Source organism: Arvicanthis niloticus, chromosome 11 (assembly GCF_011762505.2).
Source record: "Arvicanthis niloticus isolate mArvNil1 chromosome 11, mArvNil1.pat.X, whole genome shotgun sequence".
NCBI lineage: Eukaryota > Metazoa > Chordata > Mammalia > Rodentia > Muridae > Arvicanthis > Arvicanthis niloticus.
The window spans coordinates 54,691,229-54,717,504 of NC_047668.1; the positions used below are offsets into that span (position 1 = coordinate 54,691,229).

At 46.6% G+C, this 26,276-nt stretch overlaps 1 protein-coding gene across 2 annotated transcripts in view; it reads right to left on the bottom strand.

Moving 5' to 3' along the window:
- Positions 1-20,404, bottom strand: part of Mapre3 (microtubule associated protein RP/EB family member 3) — a 46,343-nt gene extending 25,939 nt beyond the window's left edge. For both annotated transcript variants that reach the window (XM_034514190.2, XM_034514189.2), the window contains exon 1: positions 20,224-20,404. The gene's annotated coding sequence lies outside the window, so the exon portion shown is untranslated. The remainder of the gene's footprint in view (positions 1-20,223) is intronic.
- Between the last annotated feature and the right edge of the window lie 5,872 nt (positions 20,405-26,276).

Consider the following 26,276-nt stretch of genomic DNA (forward strand, 5'->3'; position numbering starts at 1 on the left):
TAGTGTCAGGAACAGTGCTGAACACTGGTGACAGGCAGGACCCTGTCATTGCAAAGTTCATCACTGAGCAGTGGAAAGTGGCAACCACAAAGAAGACACACTATACAAGGACTCTAAAGGCAACGGACTCCCCTGGTAAGTGAGCAAGCAATTACTCTCCTATTACTCTGTTGCTTAGTGTGAAAAGTTACATAAATAAACACAAATAACATAGATGTATGAAGTAAACTTCTGTGAAAAGGTACATGTTTTCTTCAAACTTTTATGTAAGTTAAACTATATATGCACATATTTTTATCAATATTTAGAGAAAAGAGAATCAGAATATATTCTGTGACTTTCCCCTCTAAAAACACCACGGTCGTGTCTCTGTGTAGATACAGAGAAGCACCCCACTCTGCTGGCTGCATGGCATTCTTTCATTTCTGAGAGTAATTTCAGCTTGAAAATCTTGGGGGCAAAGGTGATGTGTGGTGGTGCCTTGAAGGAAGAGCTGGGGTCACTCAGCAGTGAGCCGCCAACTCATGTGTGATGGACAGGACACTGCACACAGTGGACTGGGTGGGACTGGAGATTCCTGAGGTGGAGGCGTGCATGCGGGAGAAGTGTGCAAATGCATGTTGGCAAGATAAAGACGCTCCTCAAACTTTGGGGTGCATCAGAGCCATCTAAGGAATGTGCTCTGTCCCTCTAGCTCCAAAATTCTGATTCAGACCCCAAGGCTTTGCTGTAGCCACTTCACTAGGCTGTCTCTTCTCCAGTGACCGCGTGTATTGTCCTTCAGTAGACAAGCACAGGGGCCCTAGAGCCCCAGTGGCAGCAGAGGACAGCCTGCCATCCTGCAGTTGTGGTCTGTGTAAGCTCTGCAGTCATCCAGCGCCTCATCCTACAGCCAGCTCTTCTCTTTAGAGTTTTATATCATCTTCACCTGAAAAGTTCAAAGTCTTCTCAGCGCTGTCTGATGGTCAGGCAATGGGAACAGCAGTGACCTCATTTTCTGTTTACAGAAGGATATGTAGAGGCACGAGGAGCTGACTCTCCCAGCATGGTGTGCCAACAACACTGAAACTGAGAACATCCACAAGCCTGTCTGTCATTCAGTTTCCATTATGGTCCTTTCCCTTGAGTTACACAGATGAAGAGTGGCTTTCATTATTAAGGAGAGCAGGCAGAACTTTCTGTACAGTGCCCAGCCCAGCAGAAAACCCCATTTCTCTCTTGGAGAGGCTTCCCAAGGCTCTGAAGACTAGAGAATGTTTCCTGATGCCCAACAAACCATAAGTCTTCATATTCACAGCCTTTTCTTCTTAGGGGGTAAAGAAAACCGCAAGAAAAACATCTGTGGTGGTTTGAATAAAAATGGCCCCCATTAGCTCATAGGGAGTGGCACCGTTAGGAGGTGCAGCCTTGTTGTGTCTCACTGGGGGTGGGCTTTGAGGTCTGAGAAGCCCAAGCCAGGCCCAGCACCTCACTCTTCTCCTGCCTGTGGATTCAGATTCAGCACTCTCAGCTCCTCTCCAGCACCAAGTCTGCCTACACGCCACCGTGCTTTCTGTTATGATAATGAACTGTAAGCCAGCCCCAATTATATGTTTTCCTTTGTAAGAGTTGCTGTGGTCATGGTGTCTCTTCACAGCAACAGTAGAACCCTAAGGCATCATCCCACCATGAAAGGTAAGCCAGTGACATCTCAATATTTGACTTCTATGTCAATTTGGAACACAAAAAAGCTAGAATTGTAGTCTATTTATGGAAGCGTTTCATGGCAATGTGTGATAAAGTCAGGAATTCCCTGCAGATAATGCTGAGTCAGCACATAGCTCTCTCCTGGGTCAAAGGGACACAAAAGAACAGCATCCTTTCTGCTAAGGACTGGCAGGATCCCTTTTGGCTTTGAATGAAGTTCTCCAAGCCAAGTCTGACCTCAAGACAGAAACCTCCTCTTCTTGTTGCTCCTGACCAGCAAACAGCTGTTACTGCAAGACATGGTGCTGCACACTGCAGTTCCCCATCTCCAGAAGCTTCAGTATTTCCTCTTGGGTTCCAGAATGTTGTGATGGGATAGACGCAGTGTGAAGAACAGAAAAAAATTTTTTTAAAGTGCTACCTTCTTATACAGATGATTAAAAAAATCCCATCCATGGGGGCAAGTACAAGTCCTGCTTAACTGATTGGTTTCTTCTGCCAACAGTTCTAAAGCAGAAAAATGTATGCAGTGTTCTTTGTTGATGATCAGATTTGTAAATTTTAAAAATTGGGAGGATAGATATTACCTCATCCCATCACAGAATGCCAAGACGGAGGAAATGGCTTTGAGTTTAAAGGCCATTGAGGAGCTCCTCTGCCTCCAAGTCAGGAGGCTGGTCCATGAGCAATGTTGGTGCCATGTTACTGCGGCACAGGCCAGTGGGGTAGGAGGTACACCTTGGGGGCTGGGAATCCTGATTGGCAGTGTTTGTCTAGCATGCACTGAGCCCAGGCTTGGTCAGTGCTGCACACACAGTGTAGTGGCGTGTGCTATGATGCCAGCATTAGGGAGGCAGAGGCAGAAGGAGCAGCTATTCTCGGCTACACAGAAAGTTCTAGGCCAGCAGACTGCTGGGGGTGTGTGTCAGCTGACAGTGCTGTCTGTGTAGAAGTGGCTGAAGGATGGGTTCTTTTGGTATCTTTTAACCTTAAACCAGTAGTTTTCAACCTGTGGGTTGCAACAGGGGGTAGCATATCAGATACCCTGCATATCAGATAGTTGTATTATAATCCACAACAATAGCAAAATTACAGTTATGAAGTACAGTGAAAGTAATTTTATTGTTGGGGAGATCACCACACATGAGGAACTGTATTATAATGGTCACAGCATTAGAAAGGTTGAGAACCACTGCCTTAAACTTTGTGTTCTAAATTAGAACAAATATTCAAAGGGCTCTTCTTAAAAGTGAAATCAACCAATCAGAATCTCAAACCTTCATGTAATGACAGAGGAACAGAAGTAAAAGTAAGCCTATGGGCCAGCCATGGAGGCTCACACCTTTAATCCCAGCACTCAAAGGCAGAGGCAGGCAGGTGCAGTTCTGTGAGTTCCAAGTCAGGCAGGGTTACAGAGTGAGACCTTTTATAAGCAGGGCAGTGACTCAGAATTCACAGCAGAGAGCCTGTGAACTGACCAGAGAACTGGCCAGAACCTCTTACTGTCCCCAGCATGCTTGGCATGGCTGCCTGCTGCCACCCTTGTCTAGGGCCTCATCCTAGAACAGAGTTTGGGAACCTTGGAACCCCAACATTCCTGTCCTAATGAATTGTTCACTCACCCTTTTATGGGTTGTCAAATCTCTTTTTGAAATTCTCAACTTTACATTCAGCCATGAGAAACTTTTTCAAAACCAGCACAAGTGTTTTCTAGCAGATAAATTTAGTGTCAAGAATTAATTCTCTTTCTTGGTCCCAATCTACTGCTTTGAAGTCAGTGTCCCTTTCATCTGTAAACGTGAAAATAAACATTAATAATGAATGCCTTCTTGTTCTCTCCAAGCAGGAAGTTTTATTTACTTCGGAGAAGAAAGCATTCTTTTTCAGAGCAGGAACAGAATGGGGACTCTGCTTCTGAAGGTCTTGATGTGTGTGTGTGTGTGTGTGTGTGTGTGTGTGTGTGTGTGATTTATTTCTATTTTATGTGTATTGGTGTTTTGCCTGCATGTATGTCTGTGAGGGTATTAGATTGTGTAGTTACTGACAGCTGTGAGCTGCCATGTAGGTGTTGGACACTGACCTCGGGTCCTCTGGAAGGGCCGTCAGTGCTCTTAACCACTGAACCATCTCTCCAGTCCCTTGATATGTTTTCAAATGCCCTGAAACCCCAACTGCCTTCAACAGCAATATCGCATGGTCACTTGGTCTGGGCTGTCTTCCCTCTAGGTGGAAGTGCCTAGCATGGCGTTCCTCAGCCCTTCACTCTACTTTCTGACCACCAGCCCTATGGCTTGCTCTATCTTCTGCAATGAGAACCTCAGCACCTGCCACAGAGCCTGCAACTCAGTATGAGAACATGCCCATCATCTCTTACCCCCTCTGGCCCTCACACTATGTACACTTCTTGTGACGTATCTCTGCTAGCCAGTATCTTCCACACCAGCTTTTAACTGGTGGCTTCATAAATGTCCTCTTTAGGCTAAGCCACAGGTTCCTTTCTGCTCCACTGTCACCTCAAACACTTGAAGGTGGCACATCATCTAAGGGAGATCACACTCACATGCTCGTCTATCCTTATTTTGTGTGTGTATCATTATTGTGTATTTTGTGTGTGTATCATTATTGTGTATTTTGTGTGTGTATCATTATTTCTGTGTGTATATCATGCTCATGGGGGTCAGACAACATTTTTGGGAGTTGGTTCTCTGTTGCTACTTGTAGAGCTTGGGAAGTAAACTCATGTCATCCGGATGGAGTGCCTCTACCCAGTGAGCCACACAGCCAGCCCTGGATATTTTTAATCACTGTTCATCTGGACCTGTCTACATTTTTCTGCCTTCCTCAAGCTTTAAAGAATAGCTTCTGCCAAGAACACTCTGAGATGTGGTGACCAGACCCACCTTTCTTCCCATACCCTTCAGATTATAGACTGTGTTAAGTCCCCCAAAATATCCATGCCCTCATGCCAGGAACCTTTGACTCTGTCCTGCTGAATGGCAAAGAGGACTTTACAGTGTTGTGAGCACCTGGGGATGGAGAAAGACTTCTGGATTATCTAGGTGGGTGGGGTCAAAGAGAGCTGGAGGGTCAGGGAGGACAGTGACAGATCAAAGTGACTCAGGTCCATGAGCTAAGGAGGGCAAGGTAACATATTTTCACCTATGACCTCCAAAAGACATGCTCTGCCAGCACATGAACCTTGACCCACTGAGTGTCCTATGACTACAACATGTAACTGTTCCAACCTAGCTGGCTAAAACAACAATATTATTTCCTTACTATCATGGAGACCAAAAGACCCAGGTCCAAGTGTCGGCCCTGACAACTCCTCCCTCTGAAGACTTAGGGGATCTGCTTCCGGCTTTTCTTCTAGCTTCTGAGTCTTTAGTCATCCCAACTTACAGTACACCACTCCAATCTCTGCCTCTGTGGGCCACAGTCTCCTCCTCTTTCATAAAACCCCTCTATTTCTCCATTCATCAGGATACAAATACAGACAAGGTGGTGTGTGGTGTGTGGTGTGTGGTGTGTGGTGTGTGGTGTGTGGTGTGTGGTGTGTGTCCGTGTGTCCGTCAGTCCGTCCGTCCGTCTGCCTGCCTGCCCGCCTGCCCGCCCGCCCGCCTGCCTGCCTGCCTGCCTGCCTGCCTGCCTGCCTGCCTGCCTGCCTGAACACAGAACCCCGGGTCATGCACAAGTTGGGCAAATGCTCTACCACTGGGCTACTGAGCTACATCGCATCCCCAGCAAGGAGACTTGAGTGCGTTTAGGGCCCACCAAGATAACTCTGCTTCAAGATCTTGTTTGCTGTTTGTTTTTGAGACAGTGTCTCTCTATGCAGCTCTGGCTATCTTGGAACTTATTAGGTAGACTAGGATGGCCTTGAACCTACAGAGACCTGTCTGCCTCTGTAGAGAAAGAATCTCTTCTGTGCTGTGTGTAAGGGTCATCTGTCAATAAAAATCTGCTGGCCTAGTAGCTTAGGCAGGAAATAGGAGGGAGGGAGAGGAGATTCTGAGATAGAGTCAGGCATGGGAGAGATTTGCCCTGAAAGCTGATGGAGAGAGTCTCATGAACATGACAAAAGTAACCAACCACCTTAGAATAAACAGGACTTAGAATAGACAGGATTATAAGTTATGAGCAAGGGGGAGCAAGCCAAAGCTTAGGGCCTAGGCAATTATTCATAGACCATTTAGTCGCAGAGTCATTATTTTGGGGCACAAAGAGCTGAGTAGAAAAGCTCACAGGTACAAATGACATCCAATGTAGGCATGTAATCCAAACTTAGACAGAAATCCAAGCTTACAACAAAATACTCAAGTATTAGACAAAGTCCTGGGAGAAAAAGCCCAAGGCTATACCTCTGCCTCTCAGGTGCTGGGTTTAAATGTGTGCACTGCCAGCTCTTTAACTATACCTTTTGCCTTAAAAAGTAATGTCCATTTTTTCATCATATGACGCAGTAGTCTCAAGTTCTGGGATTTAGGATGTTTTGGGAGGCACCATTCAGCCCACTAACTCATTGACAGTTTGACCTTCCATCTTCCAGAGCCCTAAGATGATACATGTGTTGTTCTAAGCAACTATATTTGTAAGAGGTGCAGTTGAGAATCGTCACACAAATCATATCCCTGTTACTTGGACGCACTAACACGAAGAGTCTCTCTGTTGTATGGCTTTGAAGAACTTGCTCTGGTTATGATGGTTGCCTCACTGACTGTGGATGGCACTTATTCAATGTGGTGGCTCTCTAGAGCCTGCTGCTTCTGCCATGCTACCTCTACAGGAATAGCTTCACCTGCTCAGACTGACTCTCTCAGGAGTCTCTCTGGACACGTGTGTGCATGTGGAGAGATGATGCACAGACGAGAACCATGTGGAAATACTGTGGGCAAGGGTATCGTGTAGTAGCTCAGTGGCTTGAAGCATGGCCAGGTGGGATCTAGCAGACTCTGACAATGGTCTTCTACAGAGGGGGAGAAAAGCGATTTGAGCAGCATGTGTCTCAACAGCCTTTCTCAAAGCAGAAGCACACAGAAACAGCACCTGGCACATAGCAAGTGGTACCCAGGCTAAAAGAGACTGAATTCAGGACCCTGGATGTCCCTGCTGCTTCTCTGCATCCTGACACCTACAGGTAAGGGTGTCATCCTATACCCATAGCTAAAGCAGAGCAACACTTTGATAGCCTTGTGGTTAGTGCTTTAGCAAGCATGGTGGAAGCACCTCACAGAGTGTTATGGTCAGCTTGACACAAACAGAAGTCATCTGAGAGAAAGAGCCTCAGTTGAGACAAGTCTTCTACCAGACTGGGCTGTAGGCAAGCCTGGAGGGCATTTTCTTTATTAGTGACTGACGGAGGAGTGCCCAGCCCTTTGTGGGAGTTGCCATTCCTGGGCTGTTGGTCCTGGCTTCTGTAAGAAAGCAGGCTGAGCAAGCCAGGAGGAGCAAGACAGCAGGCAGCACTCCATAGCCTCTGCATCGGCTCGAACTCCTGCCCTCACTGCTTTTGATACCAAACTGTTTCTTGTATGAACTGTGAGTAAAGTGAACCCTTTCCTCCCCAAGCTGCTTTGGTCATGGTGTTTCATCGCTGCAATAGTAACCCCGACTAGGACAGAGTAAGTTCAGAACGAAGTTCCTGACATTTTATTTCAGTAGGTTGGAAATAGTGCACTTGGGGACAAACCGGCACCAGAGCTGTAGGAGCAACAGGCAGTGCTTCCCACAGGACTCCCGCCCTGAGAATGGAACAGGACTGCTGGAAACCCTGGGGGCAGATGATTCTAATTTAGTTAGGGAACATGCAAGAAAATGCCTTCCATGTTTACCAAGGTAAATTGTGTGGATGCAAGAAGTCTTCTTTAGGAGAGACCTGGAGGTCCTACTTCACCTGGAGGACCTTGCAGCTTGTGTATTCGATCACGAATGTGCGTGCGCACGCGCACACGCGCGCGCACACACACACACACACACACACACACACCACACATGCACACCCCTGGACTGTGACTACCAGGACTGCTTGAAGAGACTGTGAAGAGCTAAGGCTCACCTAAACTATGCCTTAGGATGACTTCTGAGTAGTATAATTAAAAAACGGTTTTATTTTATTTCTAAGTTTTTGACCCATAATCTATGTAACCCAGGCTGGCCTCAAACTCAGAATCCTCAAGCCTCAGCTTAAGTGTTGGGGTTACAGCTGTGTATCAGCTTGCCCAACCTAAGTTTACTTCTCTCATTTACCCTTTTTTTTTTTTTTTTTTTTTTTTTTTTTTTTTTTTTTTTGTTTTTTTTTTTTTTTTGTTTTTTCGAGACAGGGTTTCTCTGTGTAGCCCTGGCTGTCCTGGAACTCACTCTGTAGACCAGACTGGCCTCGAACTCAGAAATCCGCCTGCCTCTGCCTCCCAAGTGCTGGGATCAAAGACATGTACCACCACAGCCAGGCTCATTTACCCTTTTTAACTCTCAATTTTTCTAAAAATGAAAGTTAGTAAGATCTCAATTAGTTTGTTTTAATTTAAATATTTATTTTTATTTTGTGTGTTTGAGTGTTTGCCTTCGTGTGTGTGTGTGTGTGTGTGTGTGTGTGTGTGAACGCACGTGCAAACGTGTGTACTGCACACATGTCTGGTTCCTGTGGAACCCTGAAAAGGCACCGGATTCCTGGGAATTGGAGTTCCACATGGCTGTGAGCCACCACGTGGGTTCTAGGAACTAAGCCTGTGAGCATGTGTTCATGCGCACAGCAAGTGCTTTCACTCTCTGTGCAGCTCTCTGGCCCCTCAAGTTGTCAGTTTGTTTGTTTGTTTTGTTTAACAAACATTAAAACTGGGCACAGTGGTACACACCTTTAATCCCAGCACTTGGGAGGTGCAGGCAGGTGGATCTCTGTGAGTTTGAGACCAGCCTGGTCCGAAGAATGAGTCCCAAGACAGCCAGGGATATATAGGAAGACTCTGTCTTGAAAAAAACAACAGTAAACAAACAATCAAATTAGTGTGTGTAGAAAAGGGAGCACTCAGCTGAACAGTGCTGGTGGTTCCTTGGAGCCAAGAAGTTAAGAACTTCCACGAAAAAATGGCTGTCACTCTTGGAAGTTTCTCTGAAAACACAATCACGGTCATGGTGCTTTTGAGGATAATCTTTTTCTCCTTCAGCTCCTGAGGAGCTCACAGGCCCCTGGATGCAGACGTTATCAGGACAAAGGTAAAGCAGCCACACTGAAGTTCTCAAGAGAGTTCTCTGAGGAAAAGTTGCAGCTTTGGCAGAAGACCAATGCCTCAGGCTGCAAGACCCCTCCCCCCAGCCCCACCCTAGGAGGAACAGCCTAAAGGGAAGGAAGCTGCCTGGGGAAAATCTGGACCTGCTGTGCTCAGGTGTGTCCCAGCTTGCCTCCTGCCTCTGACAGTAGGCTGGGTGGACTTTCTAGTGTCATTATTGAGGATGGAGAAGAGATACAGTTGATTTCCTGGTATTACTGTCCATCGTGCAAGTGAGGGTTTCAGTTCACTGTCCCTGTCACTGTCTGCCCAGTCTAGGAACACTTAGTCCTAGTCATAGGACTAAGGACTGGCAACACAGCATACCTCTGAAGGCCAGAAGGCAAAGACATGCACATCCCAAACTATCACCAGGGGCTGGGAGGCCTTGCCAAGTATAAGGATCAGAGTTTGAAACCTAGAGCCACATAAAAACTGAGGGTGTTGTTTGTAGCGCCAGAGCTATGGCAGGCAGAAATGGGAGGGTCACTGGGGCTTGTTGATTACCTGTTCTGGATCTAGGTTTAGTGAGAGACTCTGTCTCAAGGGAAGAGTGACAGAGGAGAAAGCTGACATGTTCCTCTGGTCTCTGCATACATATTCAGATGTGTACACATACCACATACATACATACATACATACATACATACATACAGACCATACGCCCATACATATACATAAACATATATATACACACCCACTACACAAAATACAAACTACCATCAGTTCTTATGTGGATGAGTAAGTCAGTCTGGTCTTTGCCTCAAGGAACCTGTTATGTATAAATCACACCCACAACTATAGATAATTATAAGCTGTTGCTATAGCACATTAACTATTACAAAGGAAAAATACTGGGACAGAACATTTCTAAAGCAGAGGACTTTAATCTCCTTATAAAAATACATTTTATAATCTAGCACATATAGAAACATACAGAAATGTGTGTGATAACAAATGATTCATTCAAGCACCCTCATCTTTATAAGCAGTTGGCTGTTGGCATTTTCTGACCTGTTTCTTGGGGGAGGGGGACAACAGGTCTCACGTAGCCCAGGCTGGTCCCAGATTCACTACATAGTCAAGGTGACCTTACATCTCTGATCCTCCTACCTCTCTATCTGCTCAGTCCTGGATTCCAGGTATGTATGTCCCATGCAGCGTACGTGGTGCAGGGATGGAACGCAAGGACTTGTGCATTTTAAGTGAGCATTCCATCAGTTGGGTTATATCTTCAGTCCCTGTTTTGTTCATTTTTAAAGACCATGGCTACAACCCAATGAACTGCTCTTAGCTTGTTAATGACTGTGGTCCACAATCTGGAAAAGCCTGTTGTGGAGGCTTGCTGTAGTTTGGATCTGGAATGTGCCCCTAAATCCCACATATTAAAGGTTTGGTTGTCAAACTATGGTACTATTGCAAGGTGGTGGAACCCTTAGGCAGTAGGGTCTATTGGGGCATATTATCTCTCTCTCCTCCCTCCCCTCTCTCCTTTTCTCTGTTCCTTCCCCCCCCCACACACCCCTTTCTTCCTCTCTCTCACTCCCTCCTCTCCCTGTCTCTCTCACTCTTTCTCTCCACCCCTCCTCTTCCCCTCCCTCTCTCCCTTCTTCCTGGTCACCACAAGACGAACAGCTCTGATCTACCACTTAACCCTGGCCTCCACCATGATACTCTTCTTGCTGCAGGCCCAGAGCAGTGGACACAGTTGACAATTGGCTGGACCCCCCCCCCCCCGAAACCACAAGCCAACACACATCTTTCCTCTTGACATGGTGATTCCTACAGGTAACCCATCATTGTGTCAGAGGGCTACCACAGGAGCCCTAAGCTAGCATGCGTAAGGGGTGGAAGCCACACAACATTTTCCTGTGAGAACGGTAGTTAGGCCAACACAGACAAGGTTAAGGAGAAGCAGCCTGAACCAGCCAGAGAAGGATACTACACGTAGAGAGAGAGCAACACACGTGAATACCCTCATGTTACGGGAAGAGGAACTGAGAGCAAAGAGACATGATCTTCTCAAAGCCCCACAACTCTAAGCCCCAAACTCCTAGTTCCAGGTTCGAGGTTCTCCACTGAACTGCAGCCCATTAGCTGTCATCTTTCCCTTGATTTTACCCAGGCATGAGCCGAGCACTAATGATTCTCTCCCAGGCAGGGTAGCAAAGGGGAGAAGATGGCCATCAGGCTATTTACAAAGAGCCCATTTGATTCTAGTAAAACAATGCACCTCGCTTGCTCTACCCCACCTGGCTTGAGGCCTGTAGGGCTGTTTGTTCCTTCCTGTGGGGACTGGCTGGGAGCCAGGCTCCTGCTTGGGCCCTGGCTTTCAGGGAAGGGATCAACACAGCTTGCAGACACGGTTGCCCAGGAGGAGGTGCAGCCCTGCCTTTCCGCTCCCATACCCATACTCAAACCTGACCTCCCTCAGGTTTCCTCCTTGTGTGGCCATCAGCCCTGCAACTCCTCTGCAGCATCAGCTGGACCAATGCCTTCTGTTGTCCAGTGCAGGAGGAATTTGAGTCTAGCAAGTGAAAGGACACAGGCAAGGGTGTCGGTCAGGGTCAAAGTAGGTGATCTAGGAGGACATCATGAGGACATTGAGAGAATATTAGGACAGAGGGCTCAGTGGATGCTTGAAAACAGGAAAAAAAAAAAAAAAAAAAAAAGGACAGCCACAGACAGCTGTCAAGTTTACACGCTGCACAAAGTACCGGGTTTAGGGCAGGAGGGAGGGTGGAAATCCACTCACAAAACTGCACTCAGATCTAGCCAGGGGTGCTTCTGTCTTGAGGACACAGAGATGGTCTTCCTTCACTGACAAAGGGCCAAATAGGAGTGGCTTAGAAGGGCATGTGGGCAGAGGATGAGAAAACACTGCTCATCTAAGATACAGCTCTGGAGTCCGAGGGAGTCAGTGCCTCAAGCTTAAATGGCTGTTGCAGGCAGATAAGGGCTAGTAGCTGGGCGCCTCCGTAGTGGTGACAAGCTGGGATCACAGAGCAACCACTGACAAGCAGAGGCTCCTCCCAGTTCCAACAACTTAAGAGAGCCAGACTCTGAGATCTCCTATTTCTAGGCCTTCCTCATCAGTGTCAAAGCCAGTGAGCTTCACAGGAAGCTCTTCTCTTGAGGCTTTAGCTATTAAAGATGTGGCTGGTTATGTATGCCCATTCACAACAATTTCAAGGACTAGACAAATGTAAATAAAGGTAGCCACGGCCCGAACTTACAATCCAGTGAAGATGCCTCTGTCTCTAACCTCCCTGTGGCTCATCCCCCATTCCAAACCCATCTTCTGTTCTCACTGGGGCCTAAGTTACTCTGCTCCCTCGTTCTGGTGAGCAGCCACCTCTGCTTAAACCTGGAGCCCTTCCTTTCACCTCCGGTCCCATAGGCATTCTAAATTCTGCCTCCTCAGAAACCCTGCCTTGAAAGTGTCACACCACCGCAAGCCTGGTGCCCCTTCCCCCTGCTGTGTCTCTGGGCCAGCATGGAGACCTGGCCCATTATGAATTCATGTGCCCAAATGGGCTGTTGCCCCTAAACAATAAAACTTTTATTCGTCTCCAAATGCCCAGGCTAAATCCTCACTGTTGTTAATTCAAGCCTTCGAGACCTTCATCTCCCCCACAGCCCCCTCATTCCTCCTCAGTAGGCAGCCTTGCCTGTCAGAAGAAGTGAAGGTCATTTCTTCCCAGGATGCCAGCCATCTTCCCTGAACTTTACCTATTGGGTAGAAAAGCTATGTTTTCCCATCAGTCTCAGAGGGAAAAGAGCCTTTGCCTGTGAAGGCCCTTTCCTGTATCTCAAAGACAGGTTTTTTTTTTTTTGTTTTTTTTTTTTTCTGTCCCCTTTCCCCTTTACACTGACAGTTGTCTCCAATTACAACTGTCCCATGGTACATAATCATAGGAGATTGGCTCCAGTAGATGCTAAAGTCTTCTTGTGCTCAGTTCTATAAAGCAGCCTGGTACCTGCAGACAGCCTAGGCATAGCCTCCCTTATCCTCTAAGTTGGAGTCAGGGTCAAGCGGGTGGAGCAGAGGGCACAAGAGGATTAGATGTAATACCTAAGACAACTACCACCCACTGTAATACCTAACGCTCGACTACACATCTTTTCACTGGATTCAGCACAGTACTCTCAGTACGTGGCAAATTCAAGTTTTGCTTTTTGGTTGGTTAAATTCATAGATACGAGGGGTCATTAAATATGTGACGACCTCTTCAAAATCATTGTAATACTAGACTCTAACTGAAAGTTAGCTGGGTCACCATTAATGCATAACAATCATACATGCTGCATGCATACATGTCTAACGCGTACAAGTCATAGGACACTTGGGAGGTACTTGTTGACTACTTACAAGGCCTTGTGAAGACAACATGCACATTCATAAGAATAAACTATAAACCTGAAAACTACACCTTCTGGGGAATACGAGTCTTATTGAGTTGCTGTTTTGGGGCCAGCACAACACATCTCCATCCTTAGCAGTGGTCCTGTCACTTATAGGTGCTAATAAACACCCCAAGTGCAAGCTTCTAGTTATGATCTCCACTGATTTAAAATCAGAACAAACCAGAGACAAAATCAGAGTCCTTGGCAGATGGCAATAACCATCAAGGAAGGGGGTGAGGGCTAGCAGCCAAGAGCCTGGTGCTGCAGGGAAGTCTGGCTACAAGGTACAATTTACACCCCTGGAGATAAGCCTTCAGCACAACACTGCTCACACTGGAAGGAATATTGGATTTCATCTAGTGGTCCAAGACCTGCCTCTCCCACATGGCAACACACACATTAATCCTAACTATGATCTTGCTGACACAAAACCAGCTAAGATTTCACTTCTTACCCAGCAGGAAACACCACTACAAGGTGACTAGGGCATTATATTATAACTATATCCTATTACAAGGTGACCAGGCAACAATGATCTCACGATAAGGTGACTGCTTATTTAACAATCACTTGGTAGTGGAGCTTTTTAGCCAGACAGAGCCAAAGACTTGTGCTAATAATTCCAGGCAGCAGGGCTTGGCATCTGCCCGTCTGGGATAAGTGTTAGGGTAGTCAGAATCACTTGGAGGAAGAGAAACATCCTGCTTAGCAAACATTCAGTGCAGCACAGGCCAAACTGTGGGACAGGCCATATATTCCTCAACTCCACGTCCTGGATCCCCCAGAGGTTAGGATCTCTCTTCTATAGCATTTAAAATTGAACAGTCTCCACTACTGGCAAAAGCCTAACCTAGACAACCATGGCATTTCTGGCTGCCAACAATTTACTGTTTCAAATATTTTATATTATTAATATGGCTATATTAATAAAAATCTATGTAGTTTTAAATACATCTTTAACCAATGGTCTTAAATAGTCTGAAAATGGCAATTTATGGTTTAAGAACATGTGTCCTTTTAAGGCTCTGTGTGTGTGTGGACATATATGTATATAGTCTAAATTACTAGGCAGATTTGGAGTCGTGCTTCTTGCTCAGTTATCTTAATCATAACATATAAGTGGTATGTATTTCCTACATATTAGGAAATAGTTTTATGAAAAACACTCTATGTGGAGTCAAAATCCTTCAGATGGGCTAAGTCTTTCTTTATGTGATGGAAATGAAGCATCCAGAGCTTAGACCTCTGGTGTTAAGACGTTGGAAAATAATGTCTAGGCAGCTCAGCAAAGTTGGTAGGACATGGTGCTAGTAAGACCAGGATCTAGTGTGTGGCAAGAACTGCCAGCCAGCTTCACTCGGGGAAAATCTACCCTTGACCGCAGGATGCCTCTCCAGCCCTGGGCTACCGTGCAGATTTGTATTCTCAGCCAAAGAAAGACTGGGTGATCGACTGTAAATTAGTCAGCTAAATCCTCACTCCATCTGGGTAAGCACCCACAGCATGTGTTCAACCGACAAGTGTGTCATCTTTCTATAATCAACAGGATACCTGGCTAAAAAAAGACAATGGCCAACTGATGACAAAATTAAAAATTCAACATTATTTAGTGAATTCTTATCACACCATGGTAGTCATCTCTTTTTTCTTTCTTTTTATATTTACTTGGTTTATGTGCTTGACTGTTTTGCCTGCATGTGTATACACTGCCTGAGTTCCTGCAGATGGTCGTGAGCCAACATGTGGGTGCTGGGAACTGAACCCAGGCTCCACAACAACAAGTGTCCTTACCCGCTGAGCCATCTCTCCAGCCCTTTACTAGTCATGTCCACCAGAAGCTGTTAATGGTGAGTAAAAGGACCAGCCAGGCCTGATAGAGTGTGCAGCTTTCGTCACCAAGTGTGTCCATACTTCAGTTAAGTCCTCTGAAGCTTCAAGTTCTTTGGTAAAAGGCACAGGACTTAATATGTTGTTATTATTTGAGAAGCAGATTCACTATGTAGTCCAGGTTGTTCTGAGTTCTGGGATTCCACATATGGTACCACATCCAGCTCACAGACTTGTAAAGGTCAGGTGGGCAGATGCTGCTTTGGTCAATGGTAAAATTAAATGACCTTATTAGGAAGTAATGGTTACTTTGGCTGTCAAGAGGAAGGGATGATTCTCAAAAGGGGAATGAAGGGGAAAGGAGATGGATGAGGCAGGCACTCCGTGGAGCTGGCTGCTGGGGAAGCAGCCACTTCAGAGGGCCCTTCCTCACTCACAAGTCAGATCTGGACACTGGCTTAGTCTGAAGGAGGAAGCAAGCTAGTGCTATCTGCTCCATCGCTGACTGCTCCCCGAGGGTTTTCTGTGAAGATGTGTTGAAGTCATGTGCACTATCGAGTCTAGTTGCTCTCCTCTAAGTCCAGAAGCAGCGTATCTCACAACAGGTCAAACACGAAAGTAGAGGAATTAAAAGTTCCCTGTTGAGTCTCTTTTCCCTTCCCCATGCCCACATCTGTCTTTCCAGAGGTAGATCCTTTCCAAGTTTATTTACAGTCCTGGGGATGGAGCATGCTGCACCTGCTGGGGGACCACTCTACCTACCACAGAGCTACTTTAGAGGCCTGTATATGGACGTGGGCTTGATATAGGAATTCAGATCCATCTATGTTTTGCCAACAGATATGTTTTGCCCCCTGGTAAAGGCCTTGAGCCTTTCTGTAGCAGCTCCATCCGGAATGACCGCCCTCAGGGAGTAGGTTACCAGGCTGGGAGGAAGGGCTCTTTTCCCATGACCTCTGTATCCCACAAGTATAGGAACTGATCTGAGTGAAGTCGTGGTTCAAGGTGCACCTCTCACAGCAGAGGAAGTGAGTGAGGGCCACAAGAGCCAGCACACAGCAGCTTTTCTACTTCAGATTACAAGATCATTCCTCAGACTAGCCTCCCCAGCAGAAGGACTGAACACCCCCATATCACACCAAACCTGGGCTCTGCTCCAGTCAACTGCTCATGCCTGGCCGTTCTATCAGACAAGCAAGTCAGCTGAATGCATGGTCACAAAGGCCCATCTCATGCATTCACTCTCATTTGGCAGTTGAAATGACACTGTGACGCTCTAGTTTTCACTGGCCAAATCTCTGCTTCTGTCAAACACATTAGGAAGGCTCCTGAGGAACGGGGCGGTTTTGAATTAGTTCAGGATGGATTTCTCATGACTAACTTTGAGACATTATTTTTAAATTAATGGCACCAGTAAATGTAAATCAAGATTGCTACCTGCTAGTAAGCAGCTACTGTACTTGCATCCTCTAACAACCCTGTGGGACAGCCACCATCCAAGTCTACAGATGCAAAAACTAACAGCAGTTATATAACCTGCCCAGTGTCACACAGCCAGGAAGTGGGAGGACTGGGATTTGTGCTCAGATACACCTGATTTGAGAGACCGGATAAACTTAGTTTCCAAAGGATGGAGATGAGAAGTCCCTGTGGCTCCCAGGACCTATGCAAAGCCACACTTGAGAACTGGAAGGTAGCCCTAAAGCTGTCCCTCAGGCTTGTTTCCAGTCAGCCTCAGGTCTGTTCTCCTTTGCTTTCCCGAATGCAGCAGCCTTGAGATAAGCAAGGCGTCGACACCCAACTTTGCATTTGCTTTCAGTTAGTTGATGCATAGTCGTAAAAAGAAGCCCTCCTGAAGGAGGAATGTGTGAGGAAAAATTATTTTTAAGGTGGCAAGAATAAATATTTAATTAGACACTTTGACATTACATTTGGCCTGGCCTTGCAACATCTCAGACAATAAAAGGAGCCTCTGTCTACAGGGCTAATTACAGACTACTAAATTATTTTTATTACAGCCCTTTGTACTATTAAGTGTGACAAACGCTGCATCTCGGCAGTGTAGAATAGTGCTAGTCTGGAAATGTGAGTTCTAATCCTGACTCAGACTCTAATAACCACCATGTACATCTGCATGGTGTACACAGTTGACAGTGCTCTCACATACTCTCTACATTAGCTAAGTCACCTTGAGGCAAATCACTTAACTCTTAGTGTCTCGTGTCAAAACCTGGAAATGAGAACGTTAGGACATCTTCTGTCCTGTTCTGAGTTCTAAAGTGTATCTAAGATCCTAACAAACATTTCTATAAATGAACCAGAGCACATACATTTTTGGCCCCAAAATTTAGCTCTTCTACTCAGCTTCTGAAAAATGCTTGCCTGCCTAAATTCTGGGATAATTCATAAGATGCTTGCTTCCAGCTGTTCGTGAAATTTCCAGAGAGTATCCTGTTATGGCTCTGAGCTGGACTCCCATGTGGGAACTGTTTTGTTCAATAACTAGCATACCTAAGTTAATCACTGAAATGCACAAAAAGCATGAGATTGGAGAAAGGTGTCCATCATCCCCACCTTGACAATGCGTGAGCTCTGAGGTGGAGCAGCCCTGGCATCTTCACAGAAATAGGAACACCATTCTAACTCAAAGACACACAAATGTCTCCCCTTCGAGGCTTGCTACTTCCTGCTCTTGAAACTAGGATATAGCTCAGATATAGCTCAGAATACAATCTCTCTCCCTGTCTCTCTCTCTCTCTCTCTCTCTCTCTCTCTCTCTCTCTCTCTCTCTCTCTCACACACACACACACACACACACACACACACACTTTACCTAAAAGCTGTGGGTAAATTACAGGTTAGTCTCAAGATCAAGAAAATGCAGTCCTATAAAACCATAACACGCCACTCAGCTCTAGGTCTGACTTGGTCCAAATCATGCCCCTCTCCCTGATCTTAACAATGACCTACAATAGCAGCTGGCTCGGTGTGTAAGAGAGGTCTCAGTCTTGTTTCTTAAGAGGACTAGTTTATAAAGCATTCAGTCATTATCTTGTAAAACACTGGTATGGATTTCAAAGGCAAATGAGCCCCTACAAAAGCCACTCTGATGCTCTGAAAGGTACTATCCCATAGTACACTGCAAAGGGAACGTTGTGCCCCACACTCTAGCCTTGACACATTTCCTTGCTTAATTCACCACCCTCCACCCCAGTAACAACACTGATTCCCAAAATACCCTCAGCCCAGGAAGAGCGGCTCTCCAGCACAGCTGTCTCCTTCTGCCCTCCTCGGGTATTTGGGTGAGCTATGTGACACAGAGAGGACCAGAAGAAGGAATGTGACTCCCAGGCCCCAGAGCTCCCACTGTACCACAGGCAGGCACATCCCGCCAAACCCTAGACTGGCATTCGAAACAGAACAAACTCTACGGTTGGATGGGGGCTGTCATTTTCCCAAACTTCATCTCTATGTTTAAAACTAGGGCGACAGCCGTCTTTGCTACTGTAAACTAATCTGATGAGCATGGGGGCAGGGAGTGGCCCTGAGGAAGCTGCCAATAGGCCATGAGTGAGCAAAGCCGAGGAGCAAAATCACTGTTTGCAACCTCAGAAACTCTTAATGAGTGGGCCTTTCACCATGAGTGGACCATGCCCTCCTATGTGGCCTGGAGTCAAGCAAGCAAGCAAGCAAACAAACAAACACTCCCAAAGAAGCCCAAAGCCTCTTGTGCATTAGAACTGTCTTACACTAATTTCCTAACACTACATTGAAATTTGGGAGGAAAAAAAAAGGAACCAACAGAAGCTGGCATTGAGGTACGCACAGCAGGTAGGAGCCCTCGAGTTCAGGCGTGTCTATGAAGAACTTTCTGGCTATGAGCACAAACTAACTTCAGTTGTTTCTTGTTGGGAAAAAGAAAATAGCTTGGGACTTTATTTCAACACTAGACACAGCACGCTGGTAGGTGGCAAAGGCAACCCTGGGAATCACCCCCACGGAGACTCAGAGCTATGGGAGGTAGGGCTATAGGTCTCAGAGCTATGAGGGACTCCCAACAGCCCCTCCTTTCCACTCTGCTCAGACTGTCAAAACCCACTTCTCCATCAAATTTACAGGTATTGGAAATCAAGTCCTGCCCAAACCCCTCTTACAATCAGTAAGTGCCTGTATTAGTACTATACAGGTCTGTCTTCAAACCTCACATATACCAAGGTTGTAATGTGACCCTTTAAAGGAAAGTCATTTAAAGAGTCCTGAAAGATGCTTATTCACAAAAAAAAAAAAAAAAAAAAAAAAAATGTACGGGAAGCACAAGAACTTAAGCTCCCAAACCAACCATGCCTCCCCTCCCTCCACTCCCTTTCTCATTCCTGCACAGTATGGCCAAGGCAGTGGCTCAGCACACAAGAAGGCCACCCCGCACGAGCTCGGTGCACCAACAGTAGCTGATTGCAACGTAGCTTGACCCTGTTCCTAAAGCTGTGCCGGCTCTCTGCAGCTACTTAGAACTATCCAGGCCTGCTTTCCTAAGCCAATTCTGGTCAGGAGCAGGTGAGTAAGTATCCTGGGGTCCCAAGGTTTGGACAGATACAATGTCCTCCTCCCCCAAGTCTCCACCTGGCTGTCTCCCTTGTCACTCTTTCTCTGGCTTATCTTGGGGAAACTAGAAGCTGGGAGATGTCAGGTCCCGGTAAAGAGAAGGGACAAGGGACAAGGACAGGCAGATCAGAGGGAGTTTGGGGGAAAATACAAGGCCGTGGGTAGAGGTGCGATAGCGCCACATATAGAGGGGAAGAACCTTTAGGTTGGTCCGCAGGGAGGAAGACAGAGAGGACAGGGCAGGAGGAGTGGTTGGGGAGGCCTGGCCCCGGAGGCCACCCAGGAGGACACCGAGGACGGGAGACAGGCGCAACGGGACACAGGTGGGGGTGGGGACGGGGGCCGGCGGGGATGGGGAGCCCAGTTCCCCTCCCCCAGCCCGGCCCGGGCCTCCCGCTGACTCAGCCCCACGGCGACCGTGGCCTCAGCCCCGACTCACAGTGCGCGAGGCGGCTCCGGCTGAGACGACAGGGGAGGGGATGGGAGGCGGGGGCGCTGCGGCAGAGGCTGCGGCTCGGGCCGGCGGCTCTGGGGCGGAGGGTCCTAGCAGAGGCCGCCGCGGTCTCCGGCTTCAACGCACCGAGACTGCGGGGGACGAGAGCACTGCGCAGGCGCGATGCAGCCGCGGCTGTCAGGCGGAGCGGGGCGGGGCCAGGGCACCCGCCGTCTCCACGACAACCAGGCGGACAACCCCTACCTCTACCTCGTCCTAGCAACAACGGCGGGAGGTGTGGGAGACGAGAACAATCCCTCTAGATCGTCATAGCAACGAGGAGAAAAAACTGACTGGTAAACCTACGGCGGTACGGAGGGAACGCTCTTACCTTGTCACCATAGCAACTGGGAACAGCCCCTTCCCTTTTCCTTAGCAACAGGGTAACAATTCTTCCACCCTGCGTAGTCAAAGAAGGAACAAGCCTTTACTTCTAATTCCATAGTAGTAGCAGGATGAAGGGGTCTTTCTCTTTCACTGGCATCGGAAGACTGACGCCAGGTTTGATGATCTTTCTTGCTTTACGGCTTCCAATTGCAGTCTGTTACTCTAATCTTCAAAGACGTGTAGTTTACCTTAGTCAAACACCCATTAGCCTCCTACTAGAAAGCCTTCACCTTTACCTCTAAGTCGAGCTAACAGAATGGCATTTATACACGTATTCGAGGGTTTTATTTGTGTGTCGTTGTTGTTTGAGATAGGTTCTCCCAGCCTATTGATTACAGACTCACACCTATAATTCCAGAACTTGAGAGCTGGAAGCAGGAAGATTACTGAAAGTTCAAGACCATCCTGGCTACGGAGTGACATACTCTCTTAACAAAACAAAAACAAAAGGCAGGGTCACTTTTCTGTAGTCTAGTGACCTTGAGCTCACCATCTTTGGTCAACTATCCCCTTGAGTATTTGCCAGCCATACAGTCCCTCTCCTTCCTTCCTCTGGCCCACTAGCTGGTGCAGATTCTATTATTCACAATTAGGTCCTTTGACATACCCATTCGTGTTACTAAATTCCTTGTTTCAACTGTGCGTTGGTGGATTTTCTCAGTTTGGGTACCTCTTCTTTCTCCCAATGACTAGTCCTTGGCCCACAAAAAAAAAAAAAAAAAAAAAAAAAAAAAAAATCCAACTCTGGGATTTTGAATGCCTCATACCATTGAGATCTCATTGGCTTGGTTTTCTTTGTGTAGGTGTCTTCTGCTTGTCCCTCACCAAGCCCAGACTTCCACGGATGTACTGTGGTCACTTCTGAAGCAGCCTTGTACACACCTTCTTTGTTACACACATTTTACAGTAGCATCCTTTGTTTACACTTACACTTCGGTCTCTGCAGTCAGACCTTGTGTCCTGGTGGGCAGGAATTCTGTCCTATTCATCAGCCTCCCTGGCAGCTAGCAAAGAATGTGACACACACGAGAGTCCCACCAAATGTTTATGTGATTGACTCAAGTGAAGACAAAGGTCTTCATTCTTACCCACTTTCTCGGACTTAGTCTCTGAGCCCAGACCTTTCTCATTGTCTGCCAACGTATTTGTCATAACCACTGATGCTACTCTTTTAGCTGGCCCACACTGTAATTTTAACTTTTTCAAACTTTATTTTTTTTTAATTTTTATTAGATATTTTTAAATTTACATTTCAATTGGTTTTTCCCTTTCCAGGTCTCCCCTTCGGAAGCCCCTATCCCCTCCCCCTCCCTCTGCCTCTATGAGGGTGCTCTCCCACCCACCCACCCACCCACTCCTGTCTTCCCGCCCTGGCATTCCCCTACACTGAGGCATTGAACACCCTCAGGCTCAAGGGCTGCTCCTCCCACTGACATCCAACATGGGTTCCTCCATGTTCATTCTTTGGTTGGTGGTCTAGTCCCTGGGAGCTCTGGGGAGCCATGGGGCAGCAAACCCCCTCGGCTCCTTCAGTTCCTTCTCCAACATCTCTATTGGGGACCCTGCATTGAGTCCAATGGTTGGCTGCAAGCATCCACATCTTGTTGCGTGCACCTCTTTTGTGTCCCCTTCGCCCGCGAAAAAGGACACGGAGGCAGTAATCGGGTATCACTACAAACGAGGCTTTACTTCTTGTAACAGCAAAAGCAGAAAAGACCCCAAGCCCGGGAAAGGCATTGCTATATATACCCTAGAGTGGCGTGTTCACTTCTAATTGGCTGTTCACTCATCACCCCATATTATGCCCCGGGATGGGCAGTGACTTTGGCGCGCCTTTTGCCTTTTGCACCTGCGCAGTCAGTTGTTTACAAGTGGGAGGACAGGATGTCCGCGCCATCTTGGAATGGCGAATCACTGCGGCTCCCAACAACATCTGTATTTGACAGGCTCTGGCAGAGCCTCTCAGGAGACAGCCATATCAGGCTCCTGTCAGCAAGCACTTCCCGGCACCTGAAATAGTGTCTGGGTTTGGCGACTGTATATGGGATGGATCCCCAGGTGGGGCAGTCTCTGGATGCCTTTCCTTCAGTCTCTGCTCCATACTTTGTCTCCGTATTTCCTCCTGTGAGTATTTTGTTCCCTCTTCTAAGAAGGACCTAAGCATTCACACTCTGGTCTTCCTTTTCCTTGGGCTTCATATGGTCTTTGAATTGAATCTTGGGTATTTCAAACGTTTGGGCTAACAAACTTTATTTTTAATGATGGTTCTTAAATGCTTTAGCCTCCCTTGTAGCCCACCAACCACCAGAGGTAGTGAACAAGAAAGGATATGAAGGAAGCGGACCTGTTTAGAAAGGTTCTTTGGAGAAACTCCTGTCTGTGTTGTCTGGAAATTGGCAGTTCAGTTCACAGGTTAGCAGGCAGCGGCAGCTTGATCCAATCACAAACATTTCATGGATACATCAGCAGTCCAGTTCAGTAGAGTCAGGTTAGCAACAGCAGTGATATGACCTAGCAGAGACAGCCAGGCCTCAACCTTGGCTTGAATCAGTAGGAGGGACCAACAGGAACACCAGGAGAAGTTCTCAGCTGTGCCTCTCTCAGGGAGGCAAAGATCAGGGCAGACATGAGACCCACAAGCATTGTGCAGCTAGCTGTACTAGCAAGCCAAGCCCCCCTCCATCACTCTGTTGAGTCCTAGTTCTACCCTCCAGACATCACGTGTCCTCCCTGTGTCTTGCCTCAGCAAGGGGCTTGCCCAGTAAGTGCATTCAATCATCCTGAGTTCAAGGAGTCCTGACAAATGCAGCTTAGCTGTGATGTAAGGCAGACCAATACATTCGAGTTGTTAGCAAAGAATCCTTCATCACCTGTCCTTTTGCACGTGCTTGCTTTGGCAGAACATCCTCTCTCCTGTGTTTGCTTCAGTGAGATGTTCCTCAGTGAGAGTCTGTATTAGCCTTTTAGCTGTGTCTATTTCAGGAAAACACTCCTTCACGTGTCTGCCCCAGAAAAACACCATCCAACACAATGGACTCTACAGAACTAAGTTTCCACGTCATACAGCCTCACCTCTTGATTTTAATGGCAAGGCTCTCGTCATCTACTAACCAAGACTCTGGCATTTTCTATCTCCTGAAACCTCACTCTTTGCGGTCCTCCCCCCACTCTCAAGTGCTTCCACTGAGGTGTATGCTCATACTGACTGAAGACATCCTCTGGCCCTTCTTAACTCGGCCCACCCTCTGTGTGAACATAAGCTTATTCTGATCGCACCCTTTGGTGAACAATGCTGGATTCTTCTAGACACACAAACATGCCAGAGATGCTATCTTTTCTTTGAGTGACTTAAAAAGTCAGTTTTTCTCCTCCAAGTCTTCCTGTCTGGTTCCTATGAATTTCACCCCAGGACTGCCCAAGGACTACTGATGTCAAAGCACCTTAAGTGGGTCCTTTTTCTCAGGTAAAAGAGGAGACAAATTAGAGAGTAAGGAAAACAAACAAAAAACAAAAACAAAAAAACAAACCAAACCAACCAGACAAACAAAACAACCCGGCACACAGTGAACCAGTTCCCTCTCCACCCATCTAAAGCAATTTTCAGGAAAACGTTCTGTTGGACAAATGATGCCCAAGAAAAAGTGTTAGAAAGGCAGATGTCTGTTTATATTTGCTCCTGGCCACAGAGCTGGGATTCAGAAATTGTTCCTGACTGCACCTTCAAGGTGTCCGGAAGCGGTGAAAATGGATGGGATTGCAGACTCGGTTTCTTTCTCTTCCCCTTTGTGAAGTTCTCAGCTCTGTGCTTGCAAGTGTAGACTTGGGTGTTGTAGACAAACCCTGAATAATCCTGAGATGAAGGGCTGTAATTCTTGAATCATCATCTCTCATCACACCTGAGGCAAGGTCATCCTAGAAAGCACTCTACTTACCCTGTCTCCCAGATTTTCTCTGTGTTAACAACTTGTTTCTTTTTTTAAAATCTGTTTCTACATAATGAATCACCATAAGTCCTATGGTATAAACAATCATTTTGTTATCTTAATTTCTGTGGGCTGGGAGTTTAGGGTGAGCTCATTTGGATGGTTCTAGTGTCATTGAAGTCAAATGGTAGCTGGGGTTTAAATATCAGGGGCTTTCTGGACAACTTCCTGTCTTCATGGTATCAGAGCAAATTTTGGTTTTCCTACCATCTGTTGGCTTCAGGGCAACTGGGCTATTCGCGAGATAGGGGAAGGTTTTGGTGGTAGATGCTCCAGTGCAGAGAAAAGTAAAATCCCTTTTATAATCTAGCTTCAAAATCCTAAACTTGAGCCATGTCCTATTGGAAAACACACACACACACACAGAGAGATACACAAAGATACACACACACAGATACACAGACACACATACACAGACACAAACACAGAGGGATACACACACATACACACGTACTCACAGAGATACACACACAGGGATACACACACACGCACACACAGATACACAGCTACAAACAGAGAGAAACACACACTCATGCACACGCACACACAGATACACATACAGAGATATACACACTCGTGCATGCACACACAGATACACACACAGATACACAGAGATACACACAGAGAGATACACACAAATATGCACACACAGATACACACACAGCTACACACACAGACACATACACAGGAATACACACATAGAGCTACACACACAGACACACACAGGCACACAGATACACAGCTACAAACAGAGAGAAACACACACTCATGCACATGCACACACAGATACACAGAGATACACACACAGAGCTACACACAAATATGCAGACACACAGGGATACACACACAGAGCTACACACGCATAGCTACACATAGACACACACACACACACACACACTGGAAAGGCATGGGGCATAATTTCCATGTCTCAATAGGAGAAAGGCCAAAGTCATATAATAGAAGTATGGGACTTTTTATATGTATGTGTTCATGTGAGTTTATGCATATGTGTGGATGTGTGTGTGTGTGTGTAAGCCTGAGGTCAATATCAGTTGTCTTCCTTAATTGTTTTTTCCTTCTTCCTTTCTTTTTCCTTTTTTCTCTTTCTTTCTTATTTATTTGAGACAAAGTCTCACTATGTCGTTCTGACTAGCCTGGAGTTCACTATGTAGGTCAGGCTGACTGCAAATGTTCAGAGATCTACCTGCCTGTGCTCCCAAGTGCTAGGATTAAAGATTTGAACCACCACATTCAGCCTCTACCTTATTTTTTGAGGCAGGATCTCTTACTGATCCCATTGGAGTTCGCTGATTGGCTAATCTAATTTTCCAATGAACTTCAGGGATCCACCTGTCTCCACTACCCCCCAGCACTGGAATTACAGACTTATGCTACCATGCCCAGCTTTGACTTGGGTACTGGAGATCAAGCCTAATCCCTATGCTGTGTCCCAGGCCATTTATCACCAAAGTTCTCCCCAGTGCGATAAATATATGTGGGTGGGAACTGTTGTTGAGGCCAATAATTGGGGAGATATAATTTGCCATGCTTTGACATCTGTTCTCAAAACACACTCATTTCCTTCCTCAAGACCCTTATGTCTCATTCCATCATCCCAACGACAGATCT